We start from the raw sequence: 15,854 nt of genomic DNA, 5'->3' as shown, positions 1-15,854 counted from the left end.
TCGACATAGCCAAAGTGACTGTCTTAACATGACAGTCTAGAATAGCACGACATGGAGATAGCCAATCCATGCCCAAGATGACATCAAAATCCACCATGCTCAATAGCAATAGATCCACTCGGGTCTCCAGACCCCCAATAGTCACCACACATGACTAGTATACACGGTCTACAACAACAGTATTGCCCACTGGGGTAGATACATGAACATATAAAGCAAGAAACTCACGGGCCTCTACCACGCTGAAACTGGCCCCTCAAAGAAGCACCACTATAACTGCCCGATCCTTGAGGCTTCTTGGCCTCCCTCTCCTCTTGATCCTGACGACGAACCGTCTCAATCTCGCGAGAGATATTGACCACCTCCTTGAACGTAGCACCCAACACCCTCTCTCGGGTCACAAGAATATGGAGGTGATAGTTAAGGCCATCAACAAATCTCCTGATCCTCTCATGATCTGTCGGAACCATCCAAATGGCATGACGAGCCAATTCAGAAAACCTCGGCTCATATAGTGACACAGTCATATCCCCTTGTCGCAACCACTCAAACTGTCTACGCAGCTACTCTCTTCGGGACTGCGGCACATACTTTTCCAAGAAGAGAGTGGAGAACTGCTGCCAAGTAAGGGGCGTTGCTCCAACTGGCCTACGCCTCTTATACGCCTCCTACAATGTAAAGGCAGCCCCAGTAAACGGAAAGGTGGTAAATGCCACACCACTAGTCTTAAGAACCCCTGTTGTATGGAGCATCCACTGACACTTATCAAGAAAACCCTGGGCATCCTCACCCTCGGCACCACTGAATGACGGAGGCTGGAGTCTACCAAACCTCTCAAGACGATGTTGCTCATCATCCGGCATAACTGGCACAACAAACTCTTGAGCTGGTGCAACCGGCTGAGCTGGAGGAACCCCTGGTATCTGTAGTCCCTGCACTACCTGCTCAGGTGTGCGAGCAGTGGGGGTCTGATTGCCTCCCCCAGCCTGTGAAGTAGTTGCCGCTATAGTTGCTAAAACTGCCTGAGCCAGACCAGTGCAAACTAATAAGATCTGTGCCAAGGTCTATTGAAGACCCGGAACCATGATAGGCACAGCTGGTGCTTGAACTGGTGCTGCAGGAGCATCCATAGCTGGAGCCTGATCCGGAGCCGGGGCAGCTGGTGGGTCAACAGGTGCTGCCCTCGCTGCTTTGCCTCTTCCACGTCCACGACCGCGTCCACAGCCTCTGATGGCCTCGGTGGGTGGCACTGGTGGTCGTCCACCTCATCTGGTAGCGCGAGTCCTCGCCATCTGCGAGAGAATCGAATAACAGAAGTTCAGCATTAGGATCAACAAGTTCGCACAACAGGAGTTTCAACAATATGCAGTTTTTCCTAAAGGTTCTACAACCTCTCGAGGATAAATACAGACGTCTCTGTACCGATCCGCTAGACTCTACTAAACCTGCTCATGACTTGTGAGACCTATGTAACCTAGGCTCTGATACCAACTTGTCACGACCCAATTCCCGAACTAAGTCGTGATGGCGCCTCTCGTGAAGACAAGTCCAGCCAGACCAAAATGGCACACCTCTTTAAGCAGTTAATTATCATAAACAGTAATAAACATAATATAATATACATAGGTTGCGAAAACTTTAACGATAACAATAGTGGAAACCATCCTGACAGAACCCAAACCTGGGTGTCACAAGTCATGAGCTACTACAGAATCTGCTATAGGTCTACAAAGTACAGAACCCGATACAACAGTCTGAAGAAAACATAAATGATAGAGGATAAGAGGGACAAGGGGTTGCGGACGTCAACAACTACCTCGTAACTCCAAATCACTACCTAGCCTGGACGGAATCAGCGCTCAGGTGCGAACTCTGCTATACCTGAATCTGCACACACGGTGCAGGGAGTAATGTGAGTACTCCGACTCAGTGAGTAATAATTATAAATAATGGCTGAAAGTATGAAAATACGTAAAGGCACAAAGCAATTCCATATCAAGCAGTAAAAATCACTTAAAGCAGTAAATCAGTAAAGAAATCAAATGATATTCCTTTTTATAACAGGTAAGTTAACAGGTAAATAACAAGTGGAAATCCGCCCCTCGGGCATAGTATCAATCGCTTAGCATAGTATCAGCCCCTCGAGCTCACTCTCAGAACAGTATCAGCCCCTCGAGCTCACTCTCATAATAGTATCAACCCCTCGGGCTACCTCACAATCACTCATAACAACCCCTCGGGCATAACATCAATCACTCAGAACAATGGGTACCCGTGCTCACTGTGGGTGTGCAGACTCTGGAGGGGCCCCTTACGGCCCAAGCGCTATATTAAGCCACCTCGTGGCATCATCACTCGGCACTCGGCCTCACATCACTCAAGCCACCTCGTGGCATATAAAGTATCTCAGGCCCTCGACCTCATATCACTCAGCATATCCTCATATATGGCCCTCGGCCTCACTCAGTCCAAAATCATCACAAAGCCCCTTGGGCATTAGTAAAACAGTAGTTCTCAACCCAAAACATGATGTAGAAATATCATTTAAGTTTCAAATCTGAGTAAAAGTGGTTGTGTTTGTAAAATAGTAGATATCAATAGGACTGAGTTCAATAATAAGTCAAGCAGTGAGGAAACAGTGATGAAAATCCCCGAAGGGTTCAAATAGTTGGCACGAAGCCTAAATATGGCAATCAGCCCAAATCATGATGATAACAATTGAATTTCAGTCAAATATTCGGTAAAATCATCAATCGGGATGGACCAAGTCACAATCCCCAGTAGTGAAAGACCCCACGCTCATCATCCATCGCATATCTTGCCTCAATATAGCACTACGATGTGCAATCCGGTGTTTCAAACCCTCAGGACATCATCTACAACCATTACTCACCTCGAACTGGCTAATTTTCTAGCTCGCGACGCCTTAGCCCCTCGAATTGTCCTCCACGCGCGTCGAATATATCCAAAATGAGAACGAATACGTCATAATATGATAAGGGAACAAAGCCCAAGTGAAAACATTCGAAAAATATCAAAAATCTCGAAATTAGAAAAACCCGAACTCCAGGCCCACGTCTCGGAATCGGGTAAAATTTACATTTTCAAAATCCTCATACCCTCACGACTCTAACCATACCAAAATTATCCAATTCCGATACCATTTGGTCCTTCAAATCATCATCATTTTTGAAAGGTTTCACAATTTTCTTCCCAAATTCCATCTCAAATCACGAATTAAATGATGAATTCAGTGATAGATTCATGTATTCTATCCAGATCGGAGTTATAATCACTTACCCCGATGAATTTCTTGAAAAACATTCGAAAAATCGCCAAAATCCGAGCTCTCTAGGTTAAAATATTAAATAAAACCTAAGACCTCGTATTTATAGGTACCCCTCAGGTTTCAGCTACCACGGTCGCGCCCACTTTTGTGTGGTCTGCCCGATGCCTACCGCGGCCGCGCCCGCTTTTGTGCGGTTCGCGCGACGCCTATCGCGGACGCGCCCACTCTTGTGTGGTTCGCACAATGCCTACCACGGCCGCGCCCGCTCTTGTGCGGTCCGCACAGAACTCAACGCGGGCGCACTTATTTTTGTGCAGACCGAGTGAGTGAGTTCCGGGGCCTGCAACCCCTGTAGACCTGCTACAGCTATGATTTTGCCATTAAAACATCCCGGAACCTACCCGGAACTCCCAGAACTTCAAACCAATTGCACCAACACATCCCATGACATCGTTCAAACTTGCTCAAAACTTCGGAACGCTCACAACAACATCAAATCACCAATTTAACATAGGATTCAAGCCTAAGAACTCCAAGAACTCTTAAATTATGCTTTCGATCAAAAGGTCTATCAAATCTCGTCCAAATGGCCTGAAATTTTGCACACACATCCCAAATTACACAATGAAGCTACTGCAACTCTCGAAATTCTCTTCCGACCCCTATATCAAAATCTCGCCTATCAACCGGAATTTGCCGAAATATCAATTTCGCCAATTCAAGCCTAAATCTTCTCTACAACTCCAAAACCCATTCCGAACGCGCTCCTAGGTCACAATCACCTCTCGAAGCTAACCGAACCATCGGAACTCACTTCCGAGCCTTCTAACACATAAGTCAACACCCGATTGACTTTTCCAACTTAAGCCTTCTTAAAAGATACTAAGTGTCTCATTTCTTACCAAATTCTTTCCGAACTCGAACTAATCAACTCGATCACATAAAACACGGATAACGAAGCATAAAGAAGCTAAAATGGGGGAAACGGAGCGGTAACTCATGAGACAACTGGCCGGGTCGTCACAAAGACAAAATTGAAGAATATGTCAAACAAGAAAGGACGAATATCAATGAAGGAGAAATCAGAACTTTCCAACAAGTCACCAAAAAGCTCCAAATGAAGAAGGGATCCATATCCAAAAAAGAAAGCCTCGCTTCATACTTCGAGGAGATAAAGAAAGATCGTGCACAAAATTTTGAAGCAAAAATAGGGGATGATATATCTATGACCTCACTAGCAACTACTTTAGATGAAGAAGCATGCACAGTAGGAGAAGCTTAAAGCATTACAAACACAGAAGTAAATATGGAAGAAATTGAGGACTTCCTTGCAAAACTGAAATAAATCACAGAAGAATCTTCTGCGAAGAAAAACGACAAAGGAAAAGATAACGCATGAAGATAAGAAGGCCCCACCAATGGATTATTGGGGTAATAAGATGAAACTTTAATAAAGTAAAGGGTCCCTCTATTATCGGAAAGAATCTACTTTTATTATAGAGCATCTTCTTTTTTATCTTGTCGGCCACACTTGTAATTATTTTGTTGGCCAATTTTACTTTTTAGTTTTGTTTGTTTGTAGACCGATCCATTATATAAGGATCATTTTTCCATTCTCTAGAGGCAGACGTTAGCCAACATTAGAACTCTCTGCCTTCTCTCTAATTTATCTCTCTACTTGTAAAAAAACCCTTCTGTAATAATTTTTCCAAGTTTGAAATAAAATCAAAAAGGTCGCTTGGCCACAACTAAGGGTCTCTCTGCTGGTACTGTTCTTCTCCTTCCCTCTTCCATATCTGAAGTACTGTTAACCTAAATGATAGGCTAAACAGGTAAGTGTTAAACTTGGTTTTCAAAGGTTATTTACTATACATGCTTCGTAGTTAGGAGTTTACTGTGTCAACCCGATGGGGTTTTGGGTTAAGAACTATATAGACCAGGCAGTTACCAATCTCGACAGTAGACCTTGGTTAGGCCAACCTAACCGGTGGGGCTCGTAAACCCGTTTTAGGCAGGTGACCGTTGTAGGCTTGTGAGGAGCCTTGTGGTTTAAGGTTTACTGTAGAGTTTAGTTGTTGGGCATGACTGGTGTTCTTGTAATTCATTTCCTAAGCCCCATTCGAAAGCTATATATATATATATATATATATATATCTATGTATATATATATGTACATATATATGTATATGTATATATATATCTGTCACGACCCGAATTTCCCACCCTCGGGGTCGTGATGGCACCTACTAATAGGAGCTAGGCAAACCAACTTAAATTACCTTCCGTTTAACACACATTCTTTTCCATAATTATCAACATGTAATAAAGGCAACATAATTAAAAATTTCAAACGGAAGTCTTAACTTATATAAAAACTGAATAGAAATGCGGAAAGTTTAACATAATCTTCTACCCAAGATTGGTGTCACAATGCTCCCGAACTTCTAAGATTTACTAAATACAATCGTCTGAAAGAAAATTATAAACTGTTTGTTTCGGTATAAAAGATAACAAACTGAATAAAGAGAGAGAGAGACTCCGGTCCTGCGGATGTTAGCAAGGCTACCTCAGTGTCTCTGGACTGAAGTCAGCTCCCGATCAAATCCTACTGCTAAGGTCCAAAAGTTGCTCCTGGATCTGTGCAAAAAGATGCACAGAGTGTAGCATCAGCACAACCGACCCCATGTGCTGGTAAGTGTCTGGCCTAACCCCGGCGAAGGAGTGACGAGGCTAGACAAGACCTACCAAAAACAACCTGTGCAGATCTATGCAATAAAAGGAAATATATAGAATTTAAATAGCTAAGAGGGGGGAGCATGCTATGGGGAGCTAATAGTTTCAAATAGAAATCCTCAATAACAGAAGGAGTAACAAAGCCAGAATGTCAACAAGAATCAAAAGTCAACAATTTGTACGGCATCAACCTTCGTGCTTTTACTCTCGTCCTCACCAAAACAATACACGGCATCACCCTTCGTGCTTTACTCTCTTCCTCACCCAAACAACAATCACAAGGCAAACAGGTTAAGGAAATCTATAACCTCGAAGTAAATCAAATAAGAACAAGTAAGAAAAGAAACAACATAACTCGGATATCAACAAAGAATCAGAAAGCAGCAAATACACGGCATCACCCTTCGTGCTTTACGCTCTCGTCCTCACCAAAGCAATCATATAAATGAAATATGCACGGCAACACCCTTCGTGCTTTTACTCTCTTTCATCACCATATAATCAACAAAATCGACACGGAATGGTACATCGTGCGGCACGGCATCACCCTTCGTGATTTACACTTTTTCCTCACAATAGCAAACAATGCACGACATCACCCTTCATGCTTTATCACTCTTCCTCACCCAAGCAACAACCACAAACAAGGGGCAAGGGAGTAGACAAATAATGATAGAAATCCCGGCAAGGGAATACAAATAAACAGTTAACTCCTAGCAAGGGAGCACAATTAAGCAGTTAAAAAACCCGGCAAGGGAACAATATCAATAATCTCAGCATCCCGGCAAGGGAGATAGTCAACAAAGCAACAAGCAACCCGACAAGGTAGCAATTCAATAATTCTTTCTCTTTCTTTCACTTTTACCTCTTATCTTACTTTACCACCTGAGCCAATGCTCCAAAGGGGTTCAATCATTTCATATACTTTCACACTTTATGATATACTCGGGCCAATGCTCCAACAATGTACAAATCATAATTCTTCCTCAAACTCTTCACCTTATATGAAATTTATCAATTTAACAAGGAAGAGGTATCACAAAATCCGAATAAACACGAATAAGACTCATGGTCATGCTAGACTCTGGTGTATAGATACTCGTCACCATGCCTATACACTGTACTCAACAATTAGCAAATAGCAAACAACACTCTAATCCTATTCCCTCAAGCCAAAGTTAGAACAAACACTTACCTCGGTCCAAAGAATAGCAATCAACCCTCAAATACCGCCTTTCCTTTATAATCCGACTCCGAAACAACGATATCTAGGCATAATTAATTCAATAATATCAATAAATACTCGATAACAAAATCCCATAGCTTAGATATGAAGTTCCTAGCATTCTTCAAAAAATACCAAAATTCGACCCTGGGCCTACATGGTCCAAACACGAGGTTCGGACCAAATTCATATCACCCATTCATCCATCGCCCAAATATATAATTTGTTTTCAAATTCGACCCCAAAACGAGGTCCAAGTCAAGAAAAAGTAAAAAGCCCTAACTCTACCCCACTCCCCCAATTTCTACCCTAAATTACATGTTTTAGGCCAAGAAATTCAATAGATGTTGATGAAAATGGAAGAGAATAAGTTAAAGATTACTAACCCAAGAGTTTATGGTGAAAGAATGCTTTAAAGATCGCCCTAGAACTTTGGAGAAGAAAAAGTTTGTGAAACTTTGTAAGAATCCTGTAAGGCTACTATTCTGGATTTTAAAATTTAACTGGGCGAATTTGGCCTATGCGATCGCGGACAAAGGAGTGCGATCGCATAGAGTAAATGGGACAGGGCTCTGCGATCGCGAATGACACTATGTGATCGCATAAAGGAAATAGTGAAGGCTGGCTAACACACTGGCAGAGGAAATAATGCGATCGCGTAGAGCAAAATATAGGACCTCTCAGGCCAACACTATGCGATCACATAGAACAAACTAAAACCCTGAAAATTTACACTATGCGATCGCGGACATAGATATGTGATCGCATAGTACAAAAGACAGGACACCAGCAGACAACAGTTCTGCAATTTTTCTAAGTCTAAAACCATTCCGAAACACACCCGAGCCCTCGGGGCTCCTAACCAAACACATGCACTAACTCAACAACATCATACGAACTTATCCGTGCGATCAAATCGCCTAAATAACTTCAAAAATAATGAATCAAACCTCAAAATCAAGAGTTTTTCTCAAACTTCATTAAGTTTCAAATTTAGGAATTCAAGTTCGAATCACGTCAAATGACGTCCGATTTCAACCAAATTTCACAGAAAGCGCTTAAACCACATATAAGACCTGTACCGGGCGCCGGAACCAAAATACGGGCCCGATAGCAATGCTTTCTAATTCATTTTTATTTCAAATTTTTCTATTAAATTTCAGAAAATAATTTCTTTTAAAAATTCATTTCTCGGGCTCGGGACCTCGGATTTCGATTCCGGGCATACGCCCGAGTCCTATATTTTTCTACGGATCCCCCGGGACCGTCAAATCACGGGTCCGGGTCCGTTTACCGAATATGTTGACCAAAGTCAATTTTAACTATTTTAAAGCCACAATTTATCAAATTTCACATAATTTAACACATAAGCTTTTCTGGCTACGCGCCCGGACTGCGCACGCAAATCGAGGCAACTAAAGGTGAGGTTTTCAAGGCCTTGGAAGCATGGAAAAAGGGAGAAAACCGGTGATGACCCTTTGGATCGTCACATTCTCCACCTCTAAAATAACCGTTCGTCCTCAAATGGACATAAGAAGGAAGTACCTGAGTCGAGGAAAAGGTGAGGATAACGATCCAACATATCGGACTCGGACTCCCAGGTCGATGCCTCAGGAGGCTTACCTCTCCACTAAACACGAACCGAAGGAAAACTCTTCGACCTCAGGTGGCGAACCTGCCGGTCTAGAATAGCTATCGGCTTCTCCTCATAAGCTAAGTCCATGTCCAACTAGACAGTGCTGAAATATAACATGTGGGATGGATCGTCGTGATATTTCCGAAGCATGGACACATGAAACACTGGATGTACGACTGATAAGCTCGGTGGCAATGCAAGTCTATAAGCCACCTCTCCCACTCGATCAAGAATCTCAAATGGACCAATGAACCTAGTGCTAAGCTTGCCCTTCTTCCCAAATCTCATCACGCCCTTCATAGGCGACACTCGGAGCAATACCCGCTCACCAACCATGAAAGCCACATCTTGAATCCTTCGATCTGCATAGCTCTTTTGCTTGGACTGAGCTATACGAAGTCTATCCTGAATGATCCTGACCTTGTCCAAAGCCTCCTGAACCAAATCTGTACTTAACAACCGAGCCTCTCCCGCTCAAACCATCCAACCGGAGATCGACATCGCCTACCATACAATGCCTCATAAGGAGCCATCTGGATACTCGACTGGTAGCTGTTGTTGTAGGCAAACTCTGCTAAAGGCAAGAACTGATCCCACGAACCTCCAAAGTCAATGACACAAGCTCGGAGCATATCCTCCAATATCTGAATAGTCCGCTCGGACTGCCCGTCCGTCTGAGGATGAAATGTTGTACTCAACTCAACCTGGGTGCCTAACTCTCACTAGACTGCTTTCCAGAAATGCGAGGTAAACTGCGTATCTCGGTGCAAAATGATAGATACCGGCACACCATGAAGACGAACAATCTCCCGGATATAGATCTCAGCTAACCTCTCGGATTAATAGGAGACTACCATAGGAATGAAATGCGCTGACTTGGTCAGCCTATCAACAATGACCAAAACTGCGTCGAACTTCCTCCGAGTCTGCGGAGCCCAACAATGAAGTCTATAGTGATCTGCTCCCACATCCACTCGGGAAGCTCAATCCTCTTAAATAAACCACTAGGCCTCTGATGCTCATACTTAACCTGATGACAATTCAAACATCGAGTCACATAGACAACGATATCCTTCTTCATTCTACGCCACCAATAATGTTGTCGCAAGTCCAGATATATTTTTGCGGCGCCCGGATGAATAGAGTACCGGGAGCTATGGGCCTCCTCTAAAATCAACTCTCGAAGCCCATCGACATTAGGCACACAAACTCGACCCTGCAATCTCAAAACTCCATCAGTATCTAAGGTGACCTGCTTGGCACCTCCACGCTATATCGTGTCCCTAAGGACACACAAATGGGGATCATCAAACTGCCGATCATGGATACACTCTAATAACAAAGAACGGGTGACCGTGCTAGCTAATACTCTACTAGGCTCAGATATATCCAACCTCACTAACTAATTGGCCAAATCCTGAACGTTCAAAGCAAGCAGTCTCTCGCCGACCGGAATATAAGCAAGACTGCCCATACTGCTGACTTCCTACTCAATGCATCGGCCACCACATTGGCCTTTCCTGGGTGATTTAGGATAGTGATGTCATAATCTTTCAACAACTCCAACCATCTCCTCTACCTCAAATTCAACTCCTTTTGCTTGAACAAATACTGAAGACTCTTATGATCCGTGAACACCTCACACGCCACGCCATACAGATAGTGCCTCCAAATTTTCAATGCGTGAACAATGGCTGCCAACTCCAAATCATGCACTAGATAGTTATTCTCATGAACCTTCAACTGCCTCGAAGCATAGGCAATGACCTTGCCATCCTGCATTAGCATTGCACCAAGACCAATACGAGATGCATCACAATAGACTATATAAGGCCCTGAACCTATGGGCAAAACCAATATCGGTGTCGTAGTCAGAGTTGTCTTGAGCTTCTGAAAGCTCGCCTCACACTCGTCCGACCATCTGAATTGGGCTCCCTTCTGGGTCAACCTGGTCATCGGGGCTGCAATAGATGAGAACCCCTCCATGAACCGACGATAGTAACCTACTAACCCCAAGAAACTCCGAATCTCTGTGGCTGATGCTGGTCTAGGCCAGTTAATGACTGCCTCAATGTTCTTTGGATCAACCTGAATACCCTCTACTGATATAACATGACCCAGAAATGCAACTGAGCTCAACCAGAACTCGCACATCAAGAACTTAGCATATAACTGAATATCCCTCAAGGTTTGAAGAACCACTCTAAGATGTTGCTCGTGCTCCTCCCGGCTGCGGGAATATATCAAAATATCATCAATGAAGACTATTACGAACAAGTCCAAATAAGGCCTGAACACTCGATTCATCAAATCTATAAAGGCTGCTGGGGCATTCGTCAACCCAAATGACATAACCAAGAACTCATAATGCTCGTACCAAGTGCGGAATGCTGTCTTAGGGACATCGGATGCCCTAATCCTTAACTGATGGTAGCCAGATCTCAAGTCAATCTTTGAAAATACCTTGGCACCCTAAAGTTGATCGAACAAATCATCAATCCTAGGCAGTGGATACTTATTCTTAATTGCAACCTTGTTCAATTGCCGGTAATTAATGCACATTCTCATCGAGCCATCCTTTTTCTTTACAAACAAAACCGGCGCACCCCAAGGCGATATGCTGGGTCTAATGAAAGCCTTCTCAAGCAAGTCTTGAAACTGCTCTTTCAACTCTGGCGGGGCCATGCGATATGGCAGATTATAAATGGGCTGAGTGCCCGAAGCCAAATCGATAAAAAAATCAATATCCCTATCGGGTGGCATCCCTGGCAAGTCTGATGGGAAAACCTCAGGAAACTCACAAACCACGAGCACATAATAAATAAAGGGAATCTCACCACTAGAATCACGAACATAAGCCAAGTAGGCCAAACACCCCTTCTCGACCATACGCCGAGCCTTCACATACGAAATAACACTGCGAGTAGAATGACTAGGAGTCCCTCTCCACTCTAAACGGGGCAAATCCGGTAAGGCTAAAGTCACAGTCTTGGCATGACAATCCAAGATCACATGATATGGGGACAACCAATCCATCCATAATATAACGTCGAAATCCACCATATCTAAGAGAAACAAATCAACACGGGTCTCAAGTCCCCTAAACACCACAACACAGAAACGATGAACCCAATCAACAACTATAAAATCACCCACTAGTGTAGATACATACACATGAATACTCAAGGCCACAATAGGCATAACCAGGTAGGGTGCAAAATAGGACGACACATATGAATACGTAGATCCAGGGTCAAATAGCACTGAAGCATCTCTATCACAGACTAAAATAGTACATGTAATAACAGCATCGGATGACTCAGCCTCTGGCCTGGCTAGCAAAGAATAACATCGGGGATGGGCCCCACCTACCTGAATCACATCCCTGGGGCGATCGTCTGCTGGCTGAACCCTACCTCTGGCGATCTGAGCTCCACCACTATGACCTCTACCTCCACCTCTATGTCCTCTACCCCCACCTCTAACTGGCTAGGTAGGCTGTGGAGCAACTAGTGCCTGAATCATAGGACGAGGACTCTGTTGCTGAGAACTACCCGAAGCTCGAGGGCAAAACCTAGCAATGTGACCCATATCACCACAAGTGTAACAAGCCCTCGGCTGCTAAAACTGCTGACCCTGTCGCCCTGAATGACCACCTCGGAAACTCTGAAGCGGCGGTGCACTGATGGGAGTTGGTGGTGCACTGAAGGACTACTGATCCAAATAATGCGTCTGAGAACCACGACCACCTGAGATACCATGTGATACCTGGAGAGTTGACTGAAAGGGCCTAGGAGGATGGCCTCTACCATACAAATCTCTACCCCCAGACGAGGTACCACTGAATATGCCTGAATGACGGGGCCTCTTATCCGACCCATGATCACCTCCCTGTGCCAGAACCATCTCAACTCTGCGGGCCATATTGGCCGCCTCCTGAAATGTGATCTTGCTCCCAGCCTCCTTGGCCATCTGAAGAGGAATCGGCAGAATAAGACCATCAATAAACCTTCTCACCCTCTCTCTCTCTCTCGGTGGGAAGTATGATGAGAGCATGGCGAGCTAAATCGATAAACCTGGTCTCATACTAGGTAATAGTCATGGAACCCTGCTGGAGGCGCTCAAACTGCCTCTGATAGGCCTCTCTCTGAGTAATGGGAAGAAACTTCTCTAGAAACAACATTATAAACTTCTCCTAAGTCAAAGATGGCGATCCGGCTAGTCTCGCTAAGCAATAATCCCTCCACCAAGTCTTGGCGGATCCAGACAACCGAAATCTAGCAAAATCAATCCCATTGGTCTCAACAATACCCATGTTTCTGAGAACCTCGTGGCAGCTGTCTAGATAATCCTGGGGATCCTCAGTAGATGCACCGGCAAAAGTAGAAGTGAAGAGCTTGGTGAACCTATCCAGTCTCCACAAAGCATCGGCGGATATAGCCGCTCCATCGCCGGTCTGAGCTATGGCACCCGAATGAACTACCCCAACTGGCTGACCCGCTGGAGTCTGAATCTGGGGAGCTACCTGCTCTGGAGTGCATGTAGCAGGAGTCTGAGCCCCTCCTCCAGCCTAAGAAGTGGCTGGTGCTACAGGAAGCAAACCTGTACGGGTGACTCTCTCCATAAGGCCCACCAATCGAACCAGGGCGTCCTAAAGAACTGGGGTGGCAATGAAACCCTCTGGGACCTAAGCTGGGCCCGCCGGAGCTGCTGGAGCTAGAACCTCCTCATCATAATCAACATGAGGCTCCACCTTTGGAACTGTTGCTCGGGGTTGAGCTCTGCCCTTGCCTCGGCCTCTAGCATGGCCTCGCCCTCTGCCCCTAATAGGAGCTGCTGCTGAAGGCTAGGGCTGCTGCGCGGTCGATTAGGAAGTGCGTGTCCTCGCCATCTGCGAAAGAACAGAGTATAAATTTAATCAGTATTGGGGAAACAGGACCGCATGACAAGAAAGAACAGATGTGAAGTTTTTCTAACTCAGTAGCCTCTGCGGGATAAATACAGACGTCTCCGTACCGATCCCTCAGACTCTACCGAGCTTGTCCGTGAGTTGTGAGACCTAAGTAAACTTGTGCTCTAACACCAACTTGTCACGACCCGGATTTCCCACCCTCGGGGTCGTGATCGCGCCTACTAATTGGAGCTAGGCAAGCCAACTTAAATTACCTTCCGTTTAACACACATTCTTTTCCATAATTATCAACATATAATAAAGGCAACATAATTAAAAATTTCAAGCGGAAGTCTTAACTTATATAAAAACTGAATAGAAATGCGGAAAGTTTAACATAATCCTCTACCCAAGATTGGTGTCACAATGCTCACGAACTTCTAAGATTTACTAAATACAATCGTCTGAAAGAAAATTATAAACTATTTGTTTCGGTACAAAAGATAACAAACTGAATAAAGAGAGAGAGAGACTCTGGGCCTGCGGACGTCAGCAAGGCTACCTCGGTGTCTCTGGACTGAAGTCAGCTCCCGATCAAATCCTACTGCTGAGGTCCAAAAGCTGCTCCTGGATCTATGCAAAAAGATGCACAGAGTGTAGCATCAGCACAACCGACCCCATGTGCTGGTAAGTGCCTGGCCTAACCCCGGCGAAGTAGTGACGAGGCTAGATAGGACCTACCAAAAACAACCTGTGCAGATATATGCAATAAAAGGAAATATATAGAATTTAAACAGCTAAGAGGGGGGGGCATGCTATGGGGAGCTAACAGTTTCAAATAGAAATCCTCAATAACAGAAAGGAGTAACAAAGCCAGAATGTCAACAAGAATCAAAAGTCAACAATTTGCACGGCATCACCCTTCGTGCTTTTACTCTCGTCCTCACCAAAACAATACACTGCATCACCCTTGGTGCTTTACGCTCTTCCTCACCCAAACAACAATCACAAGGCAAATAGGGTAAGGAAATCTATAACCTCGAAGTAAATTAAATAAGAACAAGTAATGAAAGAAACAACATAACTCGAATATCAGCAAAGAATCAGATAGCAACAAATACACGGCATCACCCTTCATGCTTTACGCTCTCGTCCTCACCAAAGCAATCATATAAATGAAATATGCACGGCATCACCCTTCGTGCTTTTACTCTCTTACCTCACCATATAATCAATAAAATCAGCACAGAATGGTACATCGTGCGGCACAGTATCACCCTTCGTGCTTTACACTCTTTCCTCACAATAGGAAATAATGCACAGAATCACTTTTCGTGATTTATCACTCTTCCTCACCCAAGCAACAATCACAAACAAGGGGCAAGGGAGTAGACAAATAATGATAGAAATCCCGGCAAGGGAATACAAATAAACAGCTAACTCCCGACAAAGGAGCACAATTAAGCAGTTAAAAAATCCGGCAAGGGAACAATATCAATAATCTCATCATCCCGGCAAGGGAGATAGTCAACAAAGCAACAAGCATCCCGACAAGGGAGAAATTCAATAATTCTTTCTCTTTCTTTCACTTTTACCTCTTATCTCACTTTACCACCTGAGCCAACGCTCCAAAGGGGTTCAATCATTTCATATACTTTCACACTTTATGATATACTCGAGCCAATGCAACAACAATGTACAAATCATAATTCTTCCTCAAACTCTTCACCTTATATGAAATTTATCAATTTAACAAGGGAGAGGTATCACAAAATCCAAATAAACACGAATAAGACTCACGGTCATGCTAGACTCCGGTGTATAGATACTCGTCACCATGCCTATACACCGTACTCAACAATTATCAAATAGCAAACAACACTCTAATACTATTCCCTCAAGCCAAAGTTAGAACAAACACTTATCTCGGTCCAAAGAATAACAATCAACCCTGAAATACCGCCTTTCCTTTATAATCCGACTCCGAAACAACGATATCGAGGCATAATTAATTCAATAATATCAATAAAGACTCGATAACAAAATCCCATAGCTTAGATATGAAGTTCCTAGCATCATT

This window comes from Nicotiana sylvestris, chromosome 11 (assembly GCF_000393655.2).
Source record: "Nicotiana sylvestris chromosome 11, ASM39365v2, whole genome shotgun sequence".
Taxonomy (NCBI): domain Eukaryota; kingdom Viridiplantae; phylum Streptophyta; class Magnoliopsida; order Solanales; family Solanaceae; genus Nicotiana; species Nicotiana sylvestris.
The sequence above is the reverse complement of the archived record's forward strand: the minus strand, read 5'-3'. Positions refer to the sequence as shown.